The sequence below is a fragment of the Wyeomyia smithii genome, chromosome 3 (genome assembly GCF_029784165.1).
Source record: "Wyeomyia smithii strain HCP4-BCI-WySm-NY-G18 chromosome 3, ASM2978416v1, whole genome shotgun sequence".
NCBI classification, from domain to species: domain Eukaryota; kingdom Metazoa; phylum Arthropoda; class Insecta; order Diptera; family Culicidae; genus Wyeomyia; species Wyeomyia smithii.
This window is the reverse complement of record NC_073696.1, coordinates 153,635,910-153,662,380: the sequence shown is the minus strand read 5'-3', so window position 1 is coordinate 153,662,380 and position 26,471 is coordinate 153,635,910. Positions and strand designations below refer to the sequence as shown.

At 40.1% G+C, this 26,471-nt stretch overlaps 1 pseudogene; it reads left to right on the top strand.

Annotated features, from left to right (window-relative positions):
- The first annotated feature begins 4,645 nt into the window (after nucleotides 1-4,645).
- LOC129732324 (uncharacterized) lies at nucleotides 4,646-17,349 on the top strand (annotated as a pseudogene).
- Nucleotides 17,350-26,471: the final 9,122 nt, after the last annotated feature.

Sequence of the window (26,471 nt, the reverse complement as noted above, 5' to 3'; positions counted from 1 at the left end):
GAAGGCCATATTATTCCGTGGTGTTTGAACCGCTGGTGTGAAAGACCAGTCTGAAGCCTTTCTGGGCCGTGTCTCCGTATACGGAAGAAAATCCTCCGAATCCTTCAATGCATTGCATGTCCGGATAAACATTTCCTCTTTCAATGCACCGCGTTTTCCAACATGTCTGTACGCCAACGACGAGAGTTGGTTTCCCAGCAGCACCTCTGCTGGAACTGTTTCCGTACTGTACATATATGATATTTTTTTAGGTTACATATATAGTTATGTCCGAACTTCCCAGCCATTCCTTTATCATATCGTGGTTATCACCCAGCATCAGATGAGCCTACTTGCCAGCCATTCCACATTGCAGTTCTCACGCAGCGTCAAACATTCAACCAGCCAGATCATCAATTTTGAATCTTCGGCATCATCGTTCCCATGCAGCACCAAGCTACAAAGCAACGACGATTGGAATATGAATCCTGGAACGTGACAATTGAACGAGGGACATCGCGCCGCCACCGATGATGGTTCCCAGCTGACCTCAGCAAGCTAGCTTAGTAGTTAGGTTGTTAGACGGTTAGGAGAAGAAGCCACAGTCAGTTCTAGTTTAGATTTGGTAGTGAATAGATCGTTTAGTGAATACTAATGTTTTTTAAAAAGTTCTTAATGGAAAGAAATCCATAAGTGGCGCAGTTGACGGCCCTTTCTACGTTAAGAAAAGTGAAGCTTGAACAAACGCTAGTGCATTAATAACAGTTGACCAATAAGGGCAAGTGTAATTTGGAACTCAACCCGTAGCGCCAAGTGCAAGTGCTTTTTGTTGAACAATCTCTGTGTTAAAGTGCAAGTGCGATTGTGCTCGACCCTGTAGCTTAGGACGCCCGGCGAAAAATTCATCGAGAATTTGGATCCATCCCTCGACACGTAGGCGACTTGTGACGTCCCATTCCAGCAACACTTCTTCTGAGCGGTTGGCTTCAGCCATTTGAGATTGGGAGAACAACACAAATCGGTGAGTTAATTTCATCTTACTTTCAATTTATTATATGCCTAAGTATAGGCCATTTCCTAAATTAAAAGCATTGAAATACAATAAAAACACAACCATGGCTGAGGGATTCGACCTTCAAGCCATGTTCAACGCGCTCAATCAATTGGAGCATCGCGTTAATGCACTCCAACATGAAAATGCACAACTGCGAGCGGATCAGTTACAGCAACAACAGAATCAGCTAGCAGTAAATGCTGTTGCCGCACCTGCAGCACGCGGGCAACCGGATATTTTCAAAATACCGGACCCAATAAAAACAATCCCGACGTATGACGGGAATAAAAAGCAATTAAGTGCTTGGCTATCCACAGCTGAACGAACTTTTAATCTATTTAGAGAGAGAGTAGCTGTAGATGTTTACAACATCTATGAACAAACTGCCATAAACAAAATCGAGGGCAAAGCCCGTGACACTATTTGTGTCAATGGGAACCCATCGACATTTGCTGAAGTCGCGGAAATTTTACGCGCAATCTATGGTGACAGAAATGACATGTCCACTTACCAAACACAATTATGATCATTAAAAATGGAGGAATCTCTCCACACGTATTACAAACGCACGAAAGAAATAACGCAGAACATGAAATCGCTTGCTAAGCAGAGACAACTGTATAATAACCATTGGGAAGCGATCAACGATTTTTTGGATCAGGAATGCTTAGCTGCATTCATAAATGGATTGAATAAACAATACTTTGGATATGCCCAAGCCTCTAAGCCAGACGACTTGGAAAGCGCTTACGCATTTTTATGCAAATTTCAAAACGCGGAGCATACCAAAAAATATACTCAGGCTTACGAACAAAACCAGAACAAAAACAAACAAACATTTAATAAACAATTCACAAAAACGGAAAACCAGACACCTAATGCAGGAAAATCTAAACCACCCTCTGACAGACGTAAAGTAACTCCAATGGAAATTGACCCTTCACTGAGGTCGAGAATTAACAACCACGATGCAGAAGAGGAAAACGAAACTGAAAATAACACAGACGTTAGCGAAAATGAATAGGATCGGATGGTAACGAAGAAGTAAATGTTCAAATTGTGAGTTTCAAAGAAACTCTGAAATAAATTCAAAAAATGGACTACCGTACACAATTATAAAGTTTCCATCGGGCATTAAAGCAAAAATTCTTTTATTTGTTCTAATAAAAATTTAATTTCGCCTCATCTTGTTCCAGAGTCGAAAAGGATATCGTGTAAAACAATAAAAATTTCAAATAGTAGTGGTTAACATGAATCCTCACAAAAATTCGTCACACAAATTTTTGGTTTAAAAAAAGATGTTCCTTTTTATTTATTCAAATTTCATAGTTTTTTTGATGGCATATTAGGCTACGAGACCTTATCACAAATGCAAGCTGTATTAGACATAGGGAAAAATGTTCTAAAATTTCCAAAAAAATCAGTCAAATTAGAAATTAGAAAAATGGGACTTCCTGACGTAGTGATAAATGAAAATTCTGCAAAATTAATAAAAATTCCAGTCTGTGAGCAAAACGGTGATGTTTTCCTGGCAAAAACACTAAAACTTATGGATATTTCTATATCTCCAGGTGTTTATTCCGCTAAAAATGGATTTATTTTAGCATTGGCGACGAACCGTGGAAAAGACATTGCATTTAATTGGGTAGAGCCGATCAAAATAAAAAACATAGATGAACTAAGAGAAATAAATTCAAATCAATCCAATTTCCAAGACGAAAACTCATCACAATATGAGGAATTGGAAAAATTGATTCGAATAGGGCATCTTAATTACGAAGAAAATCCTGCATTGCTTAAAATCTTAAAGAAAAACATTCACATTATTCAAAAAACGGATGAAAAACTTTCGTGCACAGCATCAACAAAGCACCGAATCCGAACTGTAGATGATGTTCCTATTCACACAAAAACATATCGGTACCCTCACATTCACAAACCTGAGGTAGAAAAACAAATAAACGAGATGCTTGCAGATGGAATCATTCAAAATTCAATTTCACCTTGGACATCGCCTATTTGGATAGTTCCAAAAAAGGACGATGCCAGCGGTAAGAAAAAATGGAGAATTGTGGTCGACTATCGTAAATTAAACGAAAAGACCATCGACGACAAATTCCCAATTCCTAATATGGAGGAAATTTTGGATAAGTTAGGAAGGAGTGTGTACTTTACCACACTGGACCTTAAATCAGGGTTCCACCAGATAGAAGTGGACCCTAAGGATAGATCAAAGACAGCTTTTAGTACCGAAAAGGGTCATTTTGAATTCATTCGAATGCCCTTCGGGTTAAAAAACGCGCCAGCTACATTTCAACGCGCAATGAACTGTATTTTGGGAGACTTAATCGGAAAGTGCTGCCTTGTCTATCTTGATGACATTATTATTTTTGGAAACTCCTTGCAACAACACTTGGATAACCTTAATAAAGTTTTGAAAAGATTAATTGAAGCTAACTTGAAGGTTCAACTGGACAAATGAGAATTTTTACAAAAACAATGCGAATTTCTTGGTCACATTGTTACAGAAAATGGAATCAAACCAAATCCAAATAAAATTGATAAAATTTTGACCTGGCCTTTACCAAAAACAACAAAGCAAATCAAGGGATTTCTTGGACTTCTTGGTTATTATAGGAAATTCATAAAGGATTTTGCCAAACTTACAAAACCTTTGACAAAATGCTTGAAAAAAGGAGCAACAATTGTTCATAATGATGAGTTTAAAGATTGTTTCAATGACTGTAAGCAAATGTTGATATCTGGCCCTATTTTACGATATCCAGATTTTGATAAGCCATTCATTCTTGAAACCGACGCAAGTGATTTTGCACTCGGTGCGGTTCTTTCGCAGAGAATCGAAGATTCGAAAGAGCATCCAATTGCGTATGCATCACGAACTCTGAACGACACAGAATGTAATTGGTCTGCTACCGAAAAGGAACTTGCTGCTATTGTGTGGGCCGTAAAACACTTTAGGCCATACATTTATGGTACAAAATTCCAACTGAGAACTGACCATAAAGCTTTGGTATGGCTCAGACAGAAAAAAGATTTAAACCGTAAACTATTAAACATGAAATTGGAATTAGAAGAATATGAATTCGATGTTACTTACAAAAAAGGCACACTAAATAGGAATGCGGATGCACTATCAAGAATAGAGCCAGAAAAATTAACAACAGCCGAAATTCATGCAACCAGCGAAGATAGTATGACACAACACTCTGCTGATACGGATGATGGAGACTTCATCCCTAGCACAGAGAAACCATTAAATAAATTCAGGAACCGAATTGTTTTAGAACAGTCTTCTGAAGAAAGTACAGAAACCTCTGTTGTTTTTAGACATCATATGAGAGTGACGATTAAAAAAACAAACTTTAGCCCCGCAGTTTTAATAAATATTTTGAAAAATTATGCAAGTCCTACTTGTGTTAATGGACTTTACTGTAGCACCAATATACTGAATAGCCTACAAATTATACATAAAAACTATTTTGCGAGAGCTAAAACTCTTCGAATATTTTGGACTGAAAAAATGTTTAACCGATGTCTTCGACGAAACTGAACAAGATCAAATAATTCTGGCACAACATAATAACAACCACAGAGGAATTGTAGAAACAACTAAACATATTTTAACTCAATACTATTTTCCAAAGATGAAGGCAAAGGTAAGTCGTTTTATTAATGTTTGTAAATTATGTCAAAGAAGCAAATACGAAAGACATCCTTATAAATTAAAATACAAATTGACTCAAACACCTGCTAAACCATTGGAAATCGTCCATATGGACATTTTTATAATCAGAAGTAAAAATTATCTTACTTTCTGTGACAAATTTTCTAGACTTGCATTAGTAATTCCAATCCGTACACGAAATACAATACATATTCTTCAAGCATTGGCAAAGTTCATCTCTCTACTAGGAAAACCTAACCTAATAGTAATGGATTCAGAAGCCTCTTTTACATCAGCATCTATGCGTGAGTTTCTTGAGGATAATCAAATAGAATATCATTTTACAAGCATAGGACAGTCATCTTCAAACGGCACCGTGGAAATTATTCATCGCACTCTTAGAGAGTTGCACAATATATTATCAAATAAAGAGTCGACTAAGGACTTATCTGAATCTACAAAAATAAATTTAGCAACTGCAATTTACAATGATTCAATACATTCCCATACTAATATTACACCAAAAGAACTGTTCTATGGTTTTCGAAACGGTGACACTCTCCCGAATGACCTCGACGAGCGTATTCGTTTGAAAGAGAAATTATTTAAGAAATTTAAAGACCAGGAATTGGTACGAAAACGATCGGAAATTGATAAACTGAATCGAAACAGAGAAAATCATGTAAGCCTAAACCCTGGCGAAACAATGTATGAAAGAAAACGAAATAACTTAAAACATCAGGAACGATATAAGGAAATAACAATTGCAGAAAACATGGATGTGAACATACTTGATGAAAATCAAAGAAAAATCCATAAGTCTAAACTAAAAAGGAAACGGAATACGACATAAACTTATTTTACAAGTGCAAGCAATAGGGTAAACGCTCCAATAGTGGAGGAGCTAAGCGAAAATTTTGCATATTTGGCCATTTTTCGCTCATAAAAACAAGTCTAGCTGGAATATTTCCCCATTTGCTGTTGAAATGAGTTCTACTTAATAGTTTTGCACCCTAAAATTTACATCAAATACTCTTTGAAGCTCAAAATTCAAGAAAATATGTTGCAAGGTTTTGTTCCAATAGTTGCGGTAGAGTTCCTATAGTTGCGAACGGGTGTTCCTATAGTTACGGTGTGTGATAAACATTCGCTTTGAATTTATTGAATAAACATGTTTAGCTTGATTAAAGTGGACTGTGTTGATAGTTATTATATTGTGTCATATCGATTTATGTATAGATACTCGAATTATTAGATATGGTCAGTTATATAATGCCCTGCCAAAGGTATATGTAACATATCAAATACTTTGGGTCCATTTAAAAAATTCGTCCACGATGAAGGTGTTGCGAGGAGCCTAAAATAATTATCTTTATCCTAATTTACAAAAAAAACATAAATGGACTAAAAATTAAGTCTATAACTTCTGCTCCGTGCCACGTTTGCACCTACAAATTCAACGTTAGTATTTACTTAAAGTCAGTTAGTTTTTCAACTGTTTCACACTAACGCACTGTTGATGACTCTTTAAAAAAATAAAAAATAAAAACACAAACTGTGAGTAAGCATCATTTAAGTGATTATACTTAAAGCATTTATGTAGCGAGGAGCGAGGGAGGGGAGTAATAAATTCAACATATATAACTTTAATAATGAACGTAAATATTTTATATAAATCGTGTATTTATGTCATGCCATTTTTTTTTTTTTTTCTTCACATAACATTTATTTGACACGGCACAAATACAATTTAATGTTTAACGGCGCCAATTATATCTGATGACTTAAAAACTAAAGCAAATTTTTTATCCTCGCTGCCGACTACGAGCTGAAATTAAGTCTAACTTAAAACTAGCATGGGATTTCCAATCAGTGTTTTGTTGTTCAATGGTCGTCTGATAATCGTCGAATGGCATGTATGGATTCGTTCTGCTGAGCCACGATGTCGTGAGTTGGGACAGAGGCTCGTAGTCCTTGGGTCCTGGTTCTGTTGTGCGGGGTCTGGTTGCTGGTTTTGTGCTTAAGGTTCAAACGTGTTCTTGTTGTTTTGTTGGGTGTAGACGGAGGGGAACGGGACTAGACTGGGGCGTGGATGGATTTCAGGAAAACGTATATAAGGGACATGTAGGATAGGTCACGGCTCGCCAAGACATCACGAACAGGAACAGCCGGCTGTCTACCCTCGGCCTGCAGGGAAGCTATTAATTTAGACCTGGCGTCACGGTGTACAGGGCATGACCAAACCACATGCTCTATGTCGTGATAACCTTCACCACAGGCACAGATACCACTTTCCCCGAGCCCAACACGACGGAGGAGCGCGTCAAATCTATAGTGATTGGACATAAGCCGGGACATCACGCAAATGAAATCCCGACCTACATCCAACCCCTTGAACCACGGGTTCGTCGATACTTTGGGGATTATGGAATGTAACCACCTTCCCAATTCCCCTCTGGTCCAAGCATTTTGCCAACTGATGATCGTATTCTGACGTACAAGTGCGAAAAATTCATTAAAGGCAATTGGTCTTTCATAAATATCACCGTTTGTTGCGCCCACCTTAGCCAAAGAGTCCGCTTTCTCATTACCCGGTATCGAGCAGTGAGAAGGGACCCACGCTAAGGTAATCTGAGTAGATTTTTCGGATAAAGCACTCAGATGTTCCCGTATTTTCCCCAGGAAATACGGAGAGTGCTTAACATCTTTCATCGATCGGAGAGCCTCAATGGAACTGAGACTGTCCGTAAAGATGAAATAATGGTCCGTGGGCATTTTTTCGATAATCCCTAGGGTGTACTGAATTGCAGCTAATTCTGCGACGTAAACAGAAGCAGGATTATCGAGCTTATGGGAGACGGTTAAATTGTTATTGAAGATACCGAAGCCAGTGGACCCATCAAGAAGTGATCCGTCAGTGTAGTACATATTGTCGCAGTTGATGTTTCGATATTTATTGGAAAAAATTTTAGGGATCTGCTGCACGCGTAAATGATCCGGGATTCCACGAGTTTCTTCTATCATGGATGTATCGAAAAACACAGTAGAATCAGAAGTATTTGATAAGTCGACACGATTTGGAATATTCGAAGAAGGGTTAATATTTTGGGACATGTGATTGAAATACAATGTCATAAAACGGGTTTGAGAATTAAGTTCGATTAACCTTTCAAAATTTTCAATCACGGGACGGTTCAAGACCTCACATTTGATTAGAATACGAGAAGACAGGCTCCAGAAGCGGTTTTTCAATGGTAGTACTCCAGCTAAAACCTCCAAACTCATCGTATGGGTCGACTGCATGCAACCTAAGGCGATACGCAAACAACGATATTGTATTCGCTCCAGTTTGATCAAATGTGTGTTTGCTGCGGAGCGGAAGCAGAAACACCCGTATTCAATAACAGACAATATCGTTGTTTGGTAAAGCCTTATAAGGTCTTCTGGATGGGCTCCCCACCATTGTCCGGTTATTGTACGAAGAAAATTCACTCTTTGTTGACATTTTTTCATCAGATACCTCACGTGACAACCCCAGGTGCCTTTAGAGTCGAACCAGACACCAAGATATTTGTGTACCAAAACCTGAGAAATCGTTTTACCCATTAATTGTGTTTGAAGCTGAGCAGGTTCATGCTTCCTAGAAAAAACTACTATCTCAGTCTTCTCCGGAGAGAATTCGATACCTAGCTGTAAAGCCCAAGCAGACAAATTGTCCAAGGTATCTTGCAATGGTCCTTGCAAATCGGCAGCTTTGGCTCCTGTAACAGAGATTACACTGTCGTCTGCAAGTTGTCTTATCGTGCATGAATTTGCCAGACATTCGTCGATGTCATTTACATAAAAGTTGTAAAGAAGGGGGCTTAAACATGAGCCCTGGGGAAGACCCATGTAGCTAATGCGAAAAGTTGCCAAATCGCCATGCGTAAAATGCATGTGCTTTTCGGACAACAAGTTGTGCAAAAAGTTGTTCAAAATTGGAGAAAATCCTTGTCGGTGAAGTTTACCCGAAAGAATGTCAATAGAAACGGAATCAAAAGCCCCCTTAATGTCCAAGAACGCAGACGCCATTTGTTCTTTACGAGCATACGCCAGCTGAATATCTGTTGAAAGCAACGCAAGACAATCATTCGTCCCTTTGGCACGGCGGAAGCCAAATTGAGTTTCTGATAGTAGACCATTTGATTCGACCCAGTGGTCTAAGCGACGGAGTATCATTTTTTCCATCAATTTCCGGATACAGGATAGCATTGCAATCGGCCTATAAGAGTTGTGATTAGAAGCTGGTTTCCCTGGTTTTTGGATGGCGATCACCTTCACTTGCCTCCAATCCTGCGGTACAATGTTTTGCTCCAGGAACTTATTGAACAAGTTCAACAAGCGCCTCTTGGCATTGCCGGGTAGATTCTTCAACAAGTTGAATTTGATTCTATCTAATCCAGGCGCGTTATTGTTACAGGACAGGAGGGCAACTGAAAGTTCTGCCATCGTAAAAGGTGATTCTATCGCGTCGTGGCCCGGAGACGCATCGCGAACAATATTTTGCTCAGGAACAGAGTCCGGACATACTTTCCTGGCAAAATCAAATATCCACCTACTTGAAGACTCCTCGCTTTCGTTGACCGTTACGCGATTCCGCATTCTTCGGGCTGTGTTCCAAAGAGTGCTCATCGATGTCTCCCTCGACGTCTCGTTCACGAACCGACGCCAATATCCACGTTTCTTTGCTTTAGCCAAGCTTTTAAGCTTGGTATCAAGCTCCGAATACCGTAAATAGTCGCCAGGTATACCTCCCGTCTGGTAGGCCTTAAACGCGTCGGATCTTTGCGTGTAGACATCGGAGCACTCTTGGTCCCACCACGGAGTGGGAGGCCGTTCTTTGATCGTTACGCCGGGATATTTCTTCGTTTGGGCTTGCAACGCGGCGTCGAGAATCAAGCCCGCGAGGAGGTTGTATTCTTCAAGTGGTGAATGATGTTGAATCGACTCGACCGCTTTTGAAATCATTTCCTCGTATAACTTCCAATCGACATTTCGTGTGAGGTCATACGGAATGTCAATTGGTCGCATGCGAGTTGACCCGTTAGTAATTGAAATAAGAATAGGCAGATGGTCGCTACCGTGAGGATCGAGGATTACCTTCCATGTGCAATCCAACCGTAGCGACGTCGAACATAAGGATAGATCCAAAGCGCTTGGGCGCGCTAGAGGTTTCGGGATACGTGTCATTTCACCGTTGTTTAAAATAGTCATGTCGAAGTCATCGCAAAGGTTATAGATTAAAGAGGAGCGGTTATCATTGTATGGGGAACCCCAAGCCACGCCATGAGAGTTGAAGTCTCCCAAAATCAAACGTGGCGAGGGAAGAAGTTCTATTAAATCAAAGAGCAGCCGTTGCCCAACCTGTGCTCTGGGGGGAATATATATTGAGGCAATACAAAGCTCTTTACCTTGTATTGTCATTTGACATGCGACAACTTCGATGCCTGGAATCGAGGGGAGGTTAATACGATAGAAAGAATAGCACTTTTTAATCCCTAAAAGTACTCCTCCATATGGGGTGTCTCGATCAAGGCGAATAATATTAAAATCATGGAAGTTGAGATCAATATTTGAAGTAAGCCAAGTTTCACAAAGGGAAAATGCATCGCATTTGTTTTTATTTATCAAAACTTTAAACGAATCAATTTTTGGTAAAATACTTCTACAATTCCACTGTAAGACAGAGATAGAATCCTTCATATACGCAGTTGAATTAGGCATCGAAGGATACAATCGCTGCAAGGAGAGGCCATTGGGCAGTCAACTGCTTCAAAAATGATCTAACTGTTGGGAGGAATGCTGTAAGAAAAATTTTAATTGGATCGGGTACATTGAAAGTTTCAAAAATCCAGTCCACAATGTCAGAAAATTTCACTAATCCAGAGTTTGTTTCATCAACTGGGAGTGTAAAAGGAGCAACTGGGGTTTTAGATGTTCCTGGCAGTGCTGGGAACTCCTTCTGGGACTTTAAATTTGCCAGCCCAGGAGGAGCTTGCTTCGGTTTTTCCGCAGCACTGTTTGGTTTGTTTGTAACCTTCATTTCACTTTGAGAAATCTTAGGACCTTTTCTGGGAAGTTTAGGAGAGGAAACACTTTTCCTCTTTCTAGACTCCCCAGGATTGGCGTAAGATGCTCCCGCTGGTGAATCGTCAGAATCGGTTTCCTCAGAGGGCAACAGATCGAAGGGGTTCGAAGTAACGGGAGAAGTGGTAACGGTCTTCTTCAGCATGTCAGCGTAGGAACGCTTTGAACGCTCTTTGAGAGACCGTTTTATTTTATCCCTGCGCTGCATGTACACCGCACATGTCGAGAGCTCATGCAGATTTTCTCCGCAGTGAATACACTTTTCAGCGTTAACACTGCAAGAATCTTCCGCATGAGACTCCCCACACTTGCCACAACGTGCCTTATTGCAGCAGTAGGCGGCTGTATGGCCTAACTGCTTGCAATTCAGGCAGTTCATGACGCGGGGCACGTAGAGCCTCACAGGGAGACGAACCCGGTGGATCGAGACGTGGCTTGGTAGTGCAGACCCGGCGAACGTAACTCGAAACGAGTCTGACGGAGTGTATACTGTTTTGCCACCGATGATCGATGCTGACCGCAATTGCTTGCAGTCGAGCACCTTTACTTCGGGACACGTTTTGTTCTTAAAGCACCCTTTGGCACTTTGCAGTATACACTCGACGGACAGACTCGAATCGGTTATGACACCGTCGATCTCCACGTCTCGTGCGGGTATGTAAACGCGATACTCGCGTGTGAAGAGCTCAGAGCAAGCTATATCGTTGGCCTCTTTCAGGTTACCGACCACGACACGGAGCTTGTTAGGCCGGACCTTGGAAATTTCGGTCACGCCCTTGTACTCCTTCGTCAGGTCTTTAGAAATCTGCAAGAGGTTCAACTTTTTCGATTTCGGTCCTGCCTTTGGCCGAAAATAAACAGTATAGCTGCCCTGGGCTCCGTCTGGGTAAAGCCTGGGGCGAGGGGGGACTGAAGAATGAACAGGGGAGGGGGTAACAGAAGGGTCAGGGTCAGAGGGGTTCGGGGATGGTGGCGCGGGAGGCGAGGGATCTACATCCATCGCGCTATGTTTAGCGCACTAGCGCTGACAAGAACACGTACCTTTTTATTTCTCCCTTCCAGTAAGGTTGGTTGTCCGATCGTTCGAAGTAGCAGCCGTTACAGCCAGCAGCACCAATACAGCAGCACCAAACAGCCACCAGCAGCGAGCCAGGTGTGAGATCACTCCACACAGCGATACGACTCGCTGACACTGATGGCTTCTTCTTTTTCCTCGTTTGTGTCTCGTCCACTGCTGTAGCACAATCCAGCCAGCAGCCAAATCGGCTTACGCACCAGCTGGCAGTCACGATGCGAAACAGTTGCACAAAGGAACGACCTTGAACCCGGATTTATTTCACTCGACCAGGCAAACAATGCCAACACTTGTTCACACGTCTTTTGTTTTATACTCTATCGGACCGATCACCAAACACGTCCAGTACTGATGCGTGTTCGGCACAGAATGTGGTGTCATGCCATTAACAATTATTAAAATTCTCATTTTTTCGTAGATTTTCGCGCTCCTGTTTTCTAATGGCAGCTTGCTGACGTTTTCGTTCACTTAATTTTTCTTTTAGTTTCTCAGCCTCAAGTTTCTTCTTCGCTCGTTTTTTTGATTTTTGTCTCATCAGCAACCGTGTTTCTTCCTTTAGTTTTTCCCGTTCAATTTTCTTCTCAGCTCGTATTTCGCGTGATGCTGCCTTCAGCTTTTCTATTTCCACCTTTTTTGCAGCGCGTATCTCTGTCTTTTCTTTTCTCTCTTGAATCTTTTTCTCCTTCTCCTCCTCGATTCGGCGAATCTCCTCTATGCGTTCACCAGCAGTAAGGACAGGGTAGAATTTACGTTTGTAATTTTTATGCACACGACTTCTTTTCGGAGTGTCAGGACATGTGAGAAAATTTGAAAGACTCATCTTTCTTTTTATTCCTGTCTGCTCGTTGCTGATGTCCATCAATACAAGCTTTTCTTGTTTAGCAGATTCGATGTCGTTTAATGGCACTTCTCGAATTTTCGGAGCTTGGTTGATCGTATCTGGGTAGCAATGAATATTCGGTGACAAATCATTATGTCGTCGTGCGATGGATAAATCGAGCGGCATGTCAACTGGAAAGAACAAGGATAAATAATACTATTATTTTTTCATTTAATATTTTAAATTTACCTGTGGTTTTTTGTATCAAGTTAATGAAATTGTTATTTGATGCGGTAAGAATTTGAACATTATCAATTTTTCCAGCGACTACTATTTTTTCTGTACATAACTCAAGAGTTGTATTCCACAGGTCATTACTTGTACTTAGTTTAGGTGAGTCAGGTTCATTAAATTTACCGAAAGAGTCATTTTGATAAACTTCGAACAATTGCTGATGAGGTGACTGAAAGTTTACTGGGGACATACAAAAATATATGGATTAGTTTCAATAAACAGAAAGCAAGCATTATTCTAGAATTACCTAACGTATGCAAGATTTCCGGCTCCGTAAGAAATGAATCGGGGATAGTCGCATTTTCGAAAGGGTGCACCGATGATTCATCCAGGTATTTAGTTTTCTCATTGCTGGAGTGTGTGAACCTTTGTGACAAGCAATACGGTTTTATAAGCTTTTCGTAAATATTCTTTATAACGATCTCGTCATCATTCATCTCTTCGGTCAACAATATTTTATTCAAACGCTCTTCTCCAATGTCCTTCAAAACAAGATCAATGATGTTGGAAGGAATTACGACAGAATCAATAGCTTTCTCAGAAACTGGATTTTCACTCGCGTCGAGATTGGTAACCGAATCTATAATATTCCCAGCAATTTGTGCTTCGCGTACGTTGAGTTCAGCGTGATGGTGGCTAGGATCCTGAAATGCAGCAGACTTGGCAATACATTTACTGTAGTCGATAACGTCCGGGTCGAACGGGTACAATCCGCAGGTTTTGAATCCAGATACGATGTTGTCTTTTTTTATCCCATTTTTCATAGCTTCCTGTAGAACTGTGCTGAAGTCATTTAATGTAAGAACATTTCCATTGTGCTTATCACGCCACGCAGAAACTGCATTTTTCCAGGCATTCTTTAGAGGCTTGAAAATAGCCACGTCAGCGGGCTGTGTAATCCTAGTTGTGTTAGGATATAACACAACTAGAACTATTCCCAACTCGTAACACGAATCAGCCACATCTGCTGCCATATGCGATGAATGCCCGTCGACAAAATAATACACAGGAAGAGTTACTCCCGTCTTCAAAAGGAAGGGGTAAAATACCTTCCGAATGTACAATTCGAAATTGTTGGCATCCATCCATCCCTTAGCACTTTTTCCAATACCCCAGTCGGCCGGAAATGTTCGCAACAAGTCCGAGCGAATTCTTTCCAAAGGCAAGATGACGTCGGGAGGCACAACTAAGCCGTCTGCTGAAAAGCTGAACATGACAGTTATGTTCTGGTGACTGCTGGCATGTTCTACTTCGTAAACATTGCGGCTCCCACGAATAGCCAACACAGCTTTATTTTTTGGGTTTAGGTAGAAGCATGTCTCGTCTCCATTCCACATCCTTGACGGATCCTGAAGAATGTGCGCAGTGCCGTGCTCTATCGCATATGTTTTTAAGTCGTGAAACCAGCCCCGAATGTTGACCTCGCTTACCTTGGCACTCGCTGAGGAGACAGCCTCTGGCGTTCGTATCGTGAGGGTTTTATGCCTCTTGAGAAAACTCTGGAACCATTTCCGACCTAAAGTTCAAAATCACAATATTTTGAGTTAAGTTATAAACAAAATCATCACGCAACTTACCAGGAACATTGTTGCAGAAGGGATTTGGTCGTGAATAAGAATTAAAAAACGATTTAATTTTTGATTTCAGAGTTTCCCTCATAATCGGAAAACCCTTTAGTTGCATGTTTTTGATCCATCCAACAAGTTTCAACTCCTCCTCCTCCGACAACACCGTTTGGGGTCCTTTTCGTGTCTTCTTTGTCCATTTGCCGCTTAACCGATACCTCAAAGTCGATTCCGGAATGCCAGAAGATATTGCAGCCCCGTAAACAGTTTGTTTTCCTTCCTTGATGCTGAGAAGACTTTGCTGCACGTCATTTTCACAGTAGCACTCGCGAGCTGGTTTTTTCTTTTGGGGTTCGCGGCTATTATGAAATTCCATCCTGTAATGATGTATTTGTAATCAACTATGCAGAATAATCAAGTAAATTTATATAACTTACTTTTAAGAGCACGATTTAAAGTAGAAAAGGCTGAAAAAAACACTGCTTCAATCCACTACAAACAACAAACGAAAGTGCAACGCGGAGGACTTTTTTGACATTTATGAAGTCAGTGGGTGCTACGTTTAACACAGTGCAACCAGAAATGCGAAACATAACGCAACTATAGGAGCATAGTGTATCTTATGATCCAATAGTGGAGGAACCATTTTATCAACAATATGATATTAAATGACCGAATTTCACCTGTGAAATGGTTACTATGTTAGTTTATTATATGTAGAAACAATTAGACGAATAGAAATCGTGCTACAATCAGAAACAACTCTTAAAAACTTCGTGGAAAAAATAAGGAATTGAATAGTATTTGGTGCCTTCTGGGTACGTTTTTGAAAAATACGGTTTTTATCAATATTATAAATATTTTTTTGAGTTTTTTTTATAGTAACACATTTTACCATGTGTTATGTGTTAGTTTCATGAACCTGTATATAAAGAACTAATTTCTAATCAGTTCAAACAATGATTTTTCATGAGATACCGCAACTATTGGTGCTACCACAACTATTGGATCATCTACCCTATACTAAAACATTGGATACAAATGAGTTAAAAAAACAAATTATTTTGGAATCAAACACTAAATTATGAGTATTTTGCTAGCACATTCATGTTGTCTTCATTTATATTAATATTTCTTTATTATTTTAGGTCTGGATACGATGCGGTGGATCCTGTTTTTATTCTCCATTTTCCCAATCCTATCAACCCACCTTTACTTTCAAGCATACGGTGCACACCTAGAAATCACGGACTTGAATGACAACCCAGGTATTGTAGCTCTTAAAGTAGGTAACACTTTCATTAGAGAAGTATATGATTGGTTAGTTCATACATTCAAATTAGATACTTTTCAAGAAATTTTAAATCTGTATGATATAATGATAAGTCGAATAAATTCTAATGTAAACATGAAAGATTTAAAAGATATTCTAAAAATGAAATTTATACAAACAAGCTTGACATTACAAAAACTTAGTCCTAGAAGAAAAACAAAGAGAGCTATTAATATTCTTGGTACGTTAATTAAAACCATTACAGGAAATTTAGATAATGATGATCTAGTTACCTTAAATCAAAAGATTAGTTACCTACATTATTCAAATAAGGATCTTATTATGAATAACAATGAACAAATTAAAATAAATAATCAGTTTCAAGACAGAATTAACAATTTAACAAAAGTAATTTACAATGAAAAAGAAGAAATAGGTAAACTTACACATTAGTTTAGGACAAATAAAAACATGAAGGTCTCCTGGGAACAGCTACAATATTTCCAGAGGTTAATCTTCAACTTAGACGTAATTCAACGGCAGTTGGACGACATCTCGGATTCGATCGTCATGGCTAAAGTAGGGGTTTTATCCGAAAGCATCCTTCAAGCAACGGAAATCAACTATATTATTGACAAATTGGAAAATTCAGGAATTTCCGTAAACAGTGACGAACAGGTTTACGAATTTTTAGAACCAGCAGCTTTCTACAACGGTTCATGTATTGTGTTTCTCATAAAAATTCCAAAATTCTTACAAGGAATCTACCAGCAAATTATTGTGGAGAATATTCCCATCAATGAAGAAATAATACCGATCGATTTCACGCACGCAGTTTTAGGGACGAACGTAACATTTGTCATGAACGATACTTGCGTAAACATCGGACAAAATATCATTTGCAAGTTACAGACAATGAAGAATGTCTCTAATGATATGTGCATACATCGATTATTAAGAGGGAATCCCAGTAGCTGTCCATTTAAAAAATACAATGGAATTCATGAAGTTAAGTCCATGGGAAACGGAAAAATTCTGATTCGAAATGCACTTAAATCTGTGCAATTAAAAAACAGTTGTGGTTATGGTCCTAAAAATCTTACAGGATCATTTCTTATCACTTTTAGAAACTGTTCTGTCGAAATAGAGAATCAATCGTTTGAAAACACCCAATTGGACTATAGCAACATTTTGGAAATGCTACCATTGCAATCAACATTAATCAACAAATCGAAGACTATAGTAACAGACACACAAATCTTACAACAATTACATACCAACAATAGAAAGCGTATTGAAGTTTTGGAAACAAATAATCATCATGTTTCATACGGAGGAACTTTCACGGTAATCATCCTTCTAATAATAACTGGTTACCTGTTCAAAGAAATAAGGACAATTTGGACGAAAATTGTAATCAAACCAAGTGAACCCACGGACACCAACATCGAGTTGAACCGGGACGGTTCAAGCTAAGAAGGGGGGAGTTATGTCCGAACTTCCCAGCCATTCCTTTATCATATCGTGGTTATCACCCAGCATCAGATGAGCCAACTTGCCAGCCATTCCACATTGCAGTTCTCACGCAGCGTCAAACATTCAACCAGCCAGCTCATCAATTTTGAATCTTCGGCATCATCGTTTCCATGCAGCACCAAGCTACAAAGCAACGACGATTGGGATATGAATCCTGGAACGTGACAATTGAACGAGGGACATCGCGCCGCCACCGATGATGGTTCCCAGCTGACCTCAGCAAGCTAGCTTAGTAGTTAGGTTGTTAGACGGTTAGGAGAAGAAGTCACAGTCAGTTCTAGTTTAGATTTGGTAGTGAATAGATCGTTTAGTGAATACTAATGTTTTTTAAAAAGTTCTTAATGGAAAGAAATCCATAAGTATATATATATATATATATATATATATATATATATATATATATATATATATATATATATATATATATATATATATATATATATATATATATATATATATATATATATATATATATATATATATATATATATATGATATTTTTTTAGGTTACATATGACTGCAAAATAAATGCTTTATTCAATGCCTAAAGGGTTTTGATGTGAAATTTCAAATATGCTGATTTCGAGCCAATATGAAAACAGAGGTATTTGAGCGTTGTAACGTCACGAAAAAAGTATAGTTTTTTACTTAATCGGAACTCCTTATATTTAACCAAATTAATATTTCGTTTTCTCGTCATACTCAAAAATACCTTTAAATTGACACTAAAAGATCTTAGCTAGGTTGAATACAACTTAAGTTACAACCGGGTTTAGTTTGCGTTGTAACGTCACGAAATTTCTTTTTCTCCCCATCTGGTATTATCTATGTCTGAAAACATACTTGATGCGTCTTAATTACTTTACGTCACATCTGTCATATAACTGAGAATAAATTTTGTAAAATGAGTTGATGTTATTAATTATTAAACTGTGGGTCATCCATGAGTAATGTTACAATCTAAAAAATCTTAATATTATTATATTTAAAGAAAAAAGTCTGACCTGTGTTGAAAATATCAGTATCATTCAGTGATTACGGGTGATCTACAAGTTTTTACACAGCCATCATACAAATTAGATTTTCTCACTCAGGTCTAGCTCCTTTCTCAGGAACAATTAGATTTTTTTTATTTTTTTTTTCTTCATTCCAAAATAAGTTTATTTTTCAGGTGCTTGTAAGAATAGATTTACATGAATGCCAAAATCCAATAAAGCTATATTCACTCTTTGGGTTCTAAAATATTGATGTAGTAATTGGAGTATAAAATATGAAGTTTGACGTAATGTTAGCGCATAAGTAATAGCGAAACAATAGAAATGACTCTTAATTTCGAACAATTTCATCATGAGCGATACCATGAACGTTCAAATAGTACGATACCACATTTAAATAATGTTGAGGCTATATATATTGATCAAAGCAGGTATAGTTTTAAATAGTCTTTGAATTTCTTTTCTTTCCAAAACTTTTTTTTTTTTTTGTTCATCTATAATTTATTTGACACGGCACAAATACAATTTAATGTTTAACGGCGCCAATTATATCTGGTAGCTTACTTTATAAAGTATCTTAATAACTAAAAGCAAATTTTTTATCCTCGCTGCCGACTACGAGCTGAAACTAAATCTAACTTAAAGCTATAATATTTTGCATTAAAAGCACTGGTTTACTGTATGATGGTTTTCATTGCCATAGGTAAGCAGCATATTTAATTTGTTCCGCTGCTGGGCCAAGATATTATGGACTGGCATATTGGGTTGTCTCCCTCGGCCCTTGGGTCTGATCGCTGTTTCTGGATCCGGGGTCTTAACGTGTTCTTGTCGTTAGGTTGGATGTAGGCGGAAGGGGATAGGACTAAACTGGGGCGTGGATGGATTTCAGGAAAACGTATATAAGGGACATGTAGGATAGGTCACGGCTCGCCAAGACATCACGAACAGGAACAGCCGACTGCCTACCTTCGGCCTGCAGGGAAACTATTAGCTTAAACCTGGCGTCACGGTGTACGGGGCATGACCAAACAACGTGCTCTATGTCGTGATAACCTTCACCACAGGCACAGACACCACTCTCTCCGAGCCCAACACGACGGAGATGCGCGTCAAATCTATAGTGATTGGACATAAGCCGGGACATCACGCAAATGAAATCCCGACCTACATCCAACCCCTTGAACCATGGGTTCGTCGACACCTTGGGGATTATGGAATGTAACCACCTTCCCAGTTCCCCTCTGGTCCAAGCATTTTGCCAACTGATGATCGTATTCTGACGTACAAATGCGAAAAATTCATTAAAGGCAATTGGTCTTTCATAAATTCCACCGTCTGTTACGCCCACCTTAGCCAAAGAGTCCGCTTTCTCATTGCCCGGTATCGAGCAGTGAGAAGGGACCCACGCTAAGGTAATCTGATACGATTTTTCGGATAAAGCACTCAGATGTTCCCGTATTTTCCCCAGGAAATACGGAGAGTGCTTAACACCTTTCATCGATCGGAGAGCCTCAATGGAATTGAGACTGTCCGTAAAGATGAAATAATGGTCCGTGGACATTTTTTCGATAATCCCTAGGGTGTACTTAATTGCAGCCAATTCGACGTAAACAGAAGCAGGATTATCGAGCTTATGGGAGACGGTTAAATTGTTATTGAAAATACCGAAGCCAGTGGACCCATCAAGAAGTGATCTGTCAGTGTAGAACATATTGTCGCAGTTGATCTTTCGATATTTATTGGAAAAAAAATTTAGGGACCTGCTGCACGCGTAAATGATCCGGGATTCCACGAGTTTCTTCTATCATGGATGTATCGAAAAACACAGTAGAATCCGAAGTATTTGAAAAGTTGACACGATTTGGAATATTCGAAGAAGGGTTAATATTTTGGGACATGTGATTGAAATACAATGTCATAAAACGGGTTTGAGAATTAAGTTCGATTAAACTTTCAAAATTTTCAATCACAGGACGGTTCAAGACCTCACATTTGATAAGAATACGAGAAGACAGGCTCCAGAAGCGGTTTTTCAATGGTAGTACTCCAGCTAAGACCTCCAAACTCATCGTATGGGTCGACTGCATGCAACCCAAGGCGATACGCAAACAACGATATTGTATTCGCTCCAGTTTGATCAAATGTGTGTTTGCTGCGGAGCGGAAGCAGAAACACCCGTACTCAATGACAGACAATATCGTTGTTTGGTAAAGCATTATAAGGTCTCCTGGGTGGGCTCCCCACCATTTTCCGGTTATTGTACGAAGAAAATTCACTCTTTGTTGACATTTTTTCATCAGATACCTAACGTGACAACCCCAGGTGCCCTTAGAGTCGAACCAGACACCAAGATATTTGTGTACCAGAACCTGAGAAATCGTTTTACCCATTAATACAAATGCGAAATGTGTTTGGAGCTGAGCAGGTTCATGCTTCCTAGAAAAAACTACTATCTCAGTCTTCTCCGGAGATAATTCGATACCTGGCTGTAAAACCCAAGCAGACAAATTGTCCAAGGTATCTTGCAATGGTCCTTGCAAATCGGCAGCTTTGGCTCCTGTAACAGAGATTACACTGTCGTCTGCAAGTTGTCTTATCGTGCATGAATTTGCCAGACATTCGTCGATGTAATTTACATAAAAGTTGTAAAGAAGGGGGCTTAAACATGAGCCCTGAGGAAGACCCATGTAGCTAATGCGAAAAGTTGCCAAATCGCCGTGCGTAAAATGCATGTGCTTTTCGGACAACAAATTGTGTAAAAAATTGTTTAGAATTGGAGAAAATCCTTGTCGGTGAAGTTTGTCCGAAAGAATGTCAATAGAAACGGAATCAAAAGCCCCCTTAATGTCCAAGAACGCAGACGCCATTTGTTCTTTGCGAGCATACGACAGCTGAATATCTGTTGAAAGCAACGCAAGACAATCATTCGTCCCTTTGGCACGGCGGAAGCCAAATTGAGTTTCTGATAGTAGACCATTTGATTTGACCCAGTGGTCTAAACGACGGAGTATCATTTTTTCCATCAATTTCCGGATACAGGATAGCATTGCAATCGGCCTATAAGAGTTGTGATCAGAAGCTGGTTTCCCTGGTTTTTGGATGGCGATCACCTTCACTTGCCTCCAATCCTGCGGTACAATGTTTTGCTCCAGGAACTTATTGAACAAGTTCAACAAGCGCCTCTTGGCATTGCCGGGTAGATTCTTCAACAAGTTGGATTTGATTCTATCTAACCCAGGCGCGTTATTGTTACAGGACAGGAGGGCAACTGAAAATTCTGCCATCGTAAAAGGTGATTCTATCGCGTCGTGACCCGGAGACGTATCGCGAACAAAGTTTTGCTCAGGAACAGAGTCCGGACATACTTTCCTTGCAAAATCAAATATCCACCGACTTGAAGACTCCTCGCTTTCGTTGACCGTTACGCGATTCCGCATTCTTCGGGCTGTGTTCCAAAGAGTGCTCATCGATGTCTCCCTCGACGTCTCGTTCACGAACCGACGCCAATACCAGCGTTTCTTTGCTTCAGCCAGGCTTTTAAGCTTGGTATTAAGCTCCGAATACCGTATATAGTCGTCGGGTATACCTCCCTTCTGGAAGGCCAAAAAAGGGTCGGATCTTTGCGTGTAGACATCGGAGCACTCTTTGTCCCACCACGGAGTTGGCGGCCGCTCTTTGATCGTTACGCCGGGATATTTCTTCGTTTGGGCTTGCAACGCGGCGTCGAGGATTAAGCCCGCGAGGAGGTTGTATTCTTCAAGTGGTGGATGATGTTGAATCGACTCGACCGCTTTTGAAATCATTTCCTCGTATAACTTCCAATCGACATTCCGTGTGAGGTCATACGGAATGTCAATTGGCCGCATGCGGGTTGACCCGTTAGTAATTGAAATAAGAATAGGCAAATGGTCGCTACCGTGAGGATCGAGGATTACCTTCCATGTGCAATCCAACCGTAGCGACGTCGAACATAAGGATAGATCCAAAGCGCTTGGGCGCGCTGGAGGTTTCGGGGTAAGTGTCATTTCACTGTTTTTCAAAATAGTCGAAGTCATCGCAAAGGTTATAGATTAAAGAGGAGCGGTTATCATTGTAGGGGGAACCCCAAGCCACACCATGAGAGTTGAAGTCTCCCTAAATCAAACGCGGCGAGGGAAGAAGTTCTATTAAATCAAAGAGCAACCGTTGCCCAACCTGTGCTCTGGAAGGAATATATATTGAGGCAATACAAAGCTCTTTACCTTGTATTGTCATTTGACATGCGACAACTTCGATGCCTGGAATCGAGGGGAGGTTATACGATAGAAAGAATAGCACTTTTTAATCCCTAAAAGTACTCCTCCATATGGGGTGTCTCGATCAAGGCGAATAATATTAAAATCATGGAAGTTGAGATCAATATTTGAAGTAAGCCAAGTTTCACAAAGGGAAAATGCATCGCATTTGTTTCTATTGATTAAACCTTTAAATGAATCCATTTTCGGTAAAATACTTCTACAATTTCACTGTAAGACAGAGATAGAATCCTTCGTATACGCAGATGAATTAGGCATCGAAGGATACAATCGCTGCAAGGAGGGGCCATTGGGCAGTCAACTGCTTCAAAAATGATCTAACTGTTGGGAGGAATGCTGTAAGAAAAATTTTAATTGGATCGGGTATATTAAAATTTTCAAAGATCCAGACCACAATGTCAGAGAATTTCACAAATCCAGAGTTTGTTTCATCAACTGGGTGTGCAAAAGGAACAACTGGGGTTTTAGATGTTCCTGGCAGTGCTGGGAACTCCTTCTGGGACTTTAAATTTGCAAGCCCAGGAGGAGTTTGCTTCGGTTTTTCCGTAGCACTGTTTGGTTTGTTTGTAACTTGCATTTCACTTTGGGAAATCTTAGGACCTTTTCGGGGAAGTTTAGGAGAGGAAATATTTTTCCTCTTTCTAGACGCCCCAGGATTGGCATAAGATGTTCCCACTGGTGAATCGTCAGAATCGGTTTCATCAGAGAACAACAGGTCAAAGGGGTTCGATGTTATGGTAGAAGTGGTCACGGTCTTCTTCAGCATCTCAGCATAAGATCGCTTTGAACGCTCCTTAAGTGACCGCTTGATTTTATCTCTGCGCTGCATGTACACCGGGCATGTGGAGTGCTCATGCTGATTTTCCCCGCAGTGAATACATTTTTCAGCATTTACACTGCAAGAATCGTCCGCATGAGTTTCTCCACACTTGCTACATCGTGCCTTATTGCAGCAGTAGGCGGCTGTGTGGCCTAGCTGCTTGCAATTGGTGCAATTCATAACACGGGATACATACAATCGCACAGGCAGACGAACCCGATCGATCGAGACGTGGCTAGGGAGAGCAGATCCGGCAAACGTAACACGAAACGAGTCTGACGGAGTGTACACTTTTGTGCCGTTGACAAGAGACACAGACCGCAATTGCTTGCAATCTAAGATTTTTACTTTTACGTCGTGACACAAAGCATTTTTGAAGCAGCCAAAACCGCTTGCCAAGATACACTCGACCGACAGACTCGAATCGGTTATGACACCGTCGATCTCCACGTCTCGTGCGGGTATATAAACGCGATACTCGCGTGTGAAAAGCTCGGAGCGAGCAATAGCGTTGGCCTGTTCCAGGTCGCTGACCACGACACGGAGCTTGTTGGGTCTGACCTTGGAGATTTCGGTCACGGCCTTGTACCCCTCCGTCAGGTCTTTCGAAATCTGCAGGATGTTTAACGGTTTCGATTTCGGTCCTGCTTTTGGCCGAAAGAAAACAGTCAAACTGCCCTGAGATCCGTCCGGGTAAAGCCTGGGGCGAGGGGGGACTGGAGAATTAACAGAGGAAGGGTTGGCAGGAGGGACAGGGTCGGATGGGTTCGGGGATGGTGGCACGGGAGGCGAGGGATCTACATCCATCGCGCTAAATCTAGCGCACTAGCGCCGACAGAACACGTACCTCTTTACTTCTCCTTTCAGCAGGGTTGGTTGTCCGAACGGTCGAAGCTGCAGCCGTTACCGCCAGCAGCACTAATACAGCAGCTCCAAACAGCCACCAGCAGCGAGCCGGGTGTGCGATCACTCAGCACAGCGACACAACTCGCTGTCAACTGTTGGCTTCTTCTTTTTCCTCCTTTGTGTAGAGATTCTCGTCCACTGCTGTAGCACAAATCACTTAGCAGCCAAATCGGCTTACGCACCAGCAAACAGCCACGATGCGAAACAGACAGACGACAGACGAAGTTACAGTCCGATTACAGCAAAATTCAATAAGGTGTTATGAGGCAGCTAGACCTTTCATTTGACACTAATTTTGTAGAAATCGGTTCAACCATCTTTGAGAAAAGTGAGTGAGTTTATGTAGTCTTCGGAATATGTTTCTTTTCATAGCTGCATTTCACATTTTTAAACATAACAGGCAAAGTAATAATCCGTTTGCAAAATAAATCAATAGGGTCTTATGGGGAAACAAGACCTTCCATATGACACTGATTTTATGAAAATCGGTCCAGCTATCTCTGAGAAACATGAGTGTAATTACATAGTCTCCAGAACACGTTTCTTTCTATTACTTCTGAACAACAAAATCAATCTTCATAAAACTCAAAAGTTAAGGGTTTTTTAGGTAGCCCGTTCATTTGAAATTAATTTTGTTCAAATCGGTTGCGTAGTTTCTGAGATATTGGTGTTTCGTGATTTTTACATTTTGATACATAACCTCTAAACTAAAAATTCGATTACAAAAAAATTCATGGGGCAACTAGACCTTTCATTTGCAATTAATTTCATTGAAATCGGCTCAGCCATCTCTGAGAAAATCGAGTGAGATTGGGAGAGCGTTACACACACACATACACACACACATACACACACACAAACACACACACATACACACACACACATATACACACATACACACACACACATACAGAAAATGCTCAGCTCGTCGAACTGAGTCGAGTGATATACGAGATTCGGCCTCTATGAGCACTTTTAAACCTTTAGTTTTTTCAGTGATTGCTATACCTTTCTAGGAGAAAGGCAATAAGACAACAATAGCGAAAATCTTCAAAATTACCAAGAAATTTGCTGTCAACTTGACGCAGCCATTAAAATTGCACATGAAGAACATAACCGTAAAATCGAACATCAAATCAAATCTTGCCCTAAGAACGTAAAAACCAAACTAAAAAATAACAACTTTCCATCACGAATGTATCTTGACAGTAATGTAGGACACACTAGTAATGAAATATGTAGTCTTTTTGCTAGTTTTTTACAAGAAATATACACCACATTTGAAGAAACAGACCGCGACCGCGAATATTTCTCGTATTTTCCTGAATATTCGAATTCTTTATCTGTCAATCAAATATCTGAATTCGGACTTCAGAACGCACTTAAAAATTTAGACGCTACGAACGGCCCTGGACCTTACAGAATAGCTCCAATTTTTCTCAAAAACTTGGTAGAAGAACTATCTACACCTTTACTTTACCCATCAAATTTGACGTATAACTACATATGGCTGTTCGTTAGATGGCTTGCATTATTGCATGTTAGAACGATCGCAAGGGATAAATTCAAAGTAAACTGCTCCTTTTCAATAAATCTTTGAATGATAGTCAATAAGATTATGATGGATTATCTTGTATCAACACGTTTATGTCAATAACTGCCGCTAATTATTGTTGGCTGTTATCTAGAAACCGCAAATTGCCATCCTGAATTTGGCGTCTAAAACAATCAATAAATACCAATGGATTTCAAAAAGGCGCCTGGATTTGATTTCCGATCTCTGGGTATCATAGCGATTCCGGAATGATCTTTTTGGCTATTTTCCAGCAATTCGACGTTGCGATTCCAGATTTTAAGTTGTCACTGCGGATTGAAAAATGTCGTCAGGGGTCGATTTTTTGAATATGTCGATCATTTCGATTTCTGGCAACCGAAAATCACCATCTTGGATTTCAAAAGAACGTCTTGAGTTGATTTATGGTCTCTTAGCAAAATTTCGATTCCATAAATACCCACATTGGGTTGTGTTCGGTCATTATAGCTTGTTT